We start from the raw sequence: 3036 nt of genomic DNA, 5'->3' as shown, positions 1-3036 counted from the left end.
TCCCGGAGAGAAGCTATAAATAGAGGTGACACAAAAAGGGCGGGAGCCAGATGGATTTAGATTTCGTAGAGTCAACATCGTTATTTTGCTAGTCGGGGGTTTAGTTTCTGTGCGCCATTTTGTTAACAAATTAGAGTCAATAGTATCGGGTAATTTTATTTCATTAATTTTAATTGGGTTTTTGATTTTATTTAATTTGAATTAATTTTAATTTACAAGAAATGTGAGTATTTCTTCAGGAAGTAAAGTGTCGGGGTCTTGATCATTAATCTGCGGAATAATGATTAACTCTCTGGTTTTTTATTATTTGTGAAATATTTAGTGCTGATTTTCATTCGGAAAATCTTGTGTGAGGGGACTTTGCGGTCTTGTGGCGGTGAAGTCCTTTATTTGTTCTTGTAGTGTGGAGTGATCGTTTTATAGCGTTTCATTTCAGCCTACGTATATTTTGTACTAACCCATAACTTTTCTGTGTTTTTCCCAACTTAATGGAAATGACTTTGGTTCCTCCATAACGTACCTTGGTTGAGCTTTAAGTCCGTCTATATCGTCTGACACCTAACGGTGACAACCGTGGACGAAATAGGCTTCCACTTCCTGAAGCTGTGGCGGCTTCAGCGGCAAATTACTGTCGTACCAGCCACCAGTGGATTCTGTTTGTCTTTTGTAACGACTAAGTAGCGCTCGTCGAAGTGAATGCGTGTCTTGTTGACGCTTGGTTTGTACTTAAGAAACTCAGAATTCCTGTCCCCTATTTATTTACGTATTTATGCACAACGTTAGGTATTCTGCTGTTCCGCGGGGCTCTCCGTCATAGGGACTTTCCTTCGGGAAAGTTGAGAGCTCAGCACCATTTAGGGACCGATAGGGCTTTAGGTATACACACCATCATTGTTGATAGGAGATTAGAAGAAATTCATTGCACCGTGAATTTCTACATTACACTAAATGTACATGTGGGATTAATTCTCTAGTTTTGCTAATCACAGACAGAGAGTAGGGGCCTCAGGCAAGCTTAAAGTACAATTGTAGGATTTATTAGGGCTATATAGGTAGGGAAGTTCATAGGGCTTAGCTAGAGTAGCGTTTCCTTACACCGGGAAAAGTTACTATTTTAACTCACCACACAATTAGTTCACCTATGAGGGTTTTCCTCCAAATTGCTAAACTCCAACACAGAGCTAGGGAAAGCTTAAACTCGCACACACATAGTTTTAAGGCATAAATTAGATTTTAAGAAAAGAGAATAAAACATAAAATTTATTTAAGTACTTACGTCAAAACTTCATTATACAAAACTTAGTTCATAAGAACTTGACTACGAATAACTTTATTAAAATTAGTAAGTTGACTTCAATTTAAAACCAAAATACGGTTTGATCATTTTGTTAAGAGTAAATAACAATAACATATTTTAGCTGTCTTTCCTATAATGAATAAGCGGGAATTGATATGACACGATCTCATAGCTAAGTGGACAATTAAATGCCAGATAACTTACTGAATAATATTTAACACAATTATCATCTAATTTCGATTTGAATTACGATTGCCAGCTAAAATAAGCTTTGTTTTGATAAAATTAATATCAAACATCATATTCATACTTTTGATTAAGATCTCATCAAATTATGTCTAGTAATAAGTTAGAGATAAAATCGTAGAGGGTTTTGGACCATCTATCAATTAAAATACAAAAGTCTTTCGTGTTATAAATACATACTATCTGTTTTAGTTGTCGTTCTTACATTGAGTGAACGGATGTAGAAATCCTGACTACGGTCGATAGCTTACGTTGACACATACCAGGCAACAGTCTATCTGGAAATTTACGTACTTTTCATTCGATCTCGATTTAAACATAATTGATTAAGGATTGATAGTTGAAACAGTTTATTGTTCATTTAAAAATATATGAATTGAGACAAAACTAGTCATAGACGAGTCCAAACCTAATACAAAGGTTATCTTGAATACCCAAGGGTTATCTAGTTATAAGCTAGTTAGATTATTATTAACGCTTGTGTTCTGGGCGTAAAGTATAGAAATCGGTACTTACTTTCTGCTTTACTCTGGTAACGCCAAATGCTGGTAGAACTAGAAAATTAGACTAAGTAGATAGCTCATTAAAATAAGTGAAAGTCACTATGAGATTAGTAATTATACCAAAATAAAATTATGTCAAATTAGACATTTCATATATCTAAGATAGATAAGACATAATCTAAATTAAGAGATACTAGTGCCTATAGTAAATGAAAAGCTATAGTGTCTAAACTCATTCCTGAACTAATTATCAAAGTTATAATTAAGCATCTCATAGAGTATTCTAATATAAGCATAGAATAAGTAACCATAAGTCTAAAATTAGATTCAACTTGTTACAAAACATTGTGTTTGTATTTCCATACTTTGATTTGAATGCACCGAAAGTTAGTGCTTAGTCTAGTAAAATCACAACTTGACATATCCATAGAGATATATTGCTCTGGTGTGCGAAAGGAAAGGGTCGGGGTGGCAGGTTGAGACCCTCCGAGACCTCAGGTCTCGGTATTAAACTTAGTTTTAAGTCAAAATAGATTCAGAAGTAATACAAACACAAACACTATCCGTAGTAGAAATATTTCCTCTCATTTTTCCAAACTGATTATTCTAGGTAACCTGAAAGATCCATTTCTAGAACTATCCAGTCTAAACATACTAGTATATCTAAATTCACATCTCAGTAATTAAAGTTTCACCCTAAAGTTCAGTAGAGTTCAATCTAGAGTCAAAATTATCACGAAGTTAGGTACTGCTTAATTAATTATAACATTAGAAACACAACTGTAGGCTTTTCAAATTAATTCTCAAATAAAAGCACTTAGGTTATTGCTGGGCATAAGGTAGGTTCCTATCCACTAGACGATTCACGATCACAAGGCCATAAATTAATTTAAGTTAAATCACCATAGCGTTACCACAAGTTAAGTGTAGTATTAAGTAGGTTAAGAAAGGGGTAGTTAGTTAGTCTTTAAAATTAGCTATAATTCAAGC

This window comes from Choristoneura fumiferana, chromosome 12 (assembly GCF_025370935.1).
Source record: "Choristoneura fumiferana chromosome 12, NRCan_CFum_1, whole genome shotgun sequence".
Taxonomy (NCBI): domain Eukaryota; kingdom Metazoa; phylum Arthropoda; class Insecta; order Lepidoptera; family Tortricidae; genus Choristoneura; species Choristoneura fumiferana.
The sequence above is the reverse complement of the archived record's forward strand: the minus strand, read 5'-3'. Positions refer to the sequence as shown.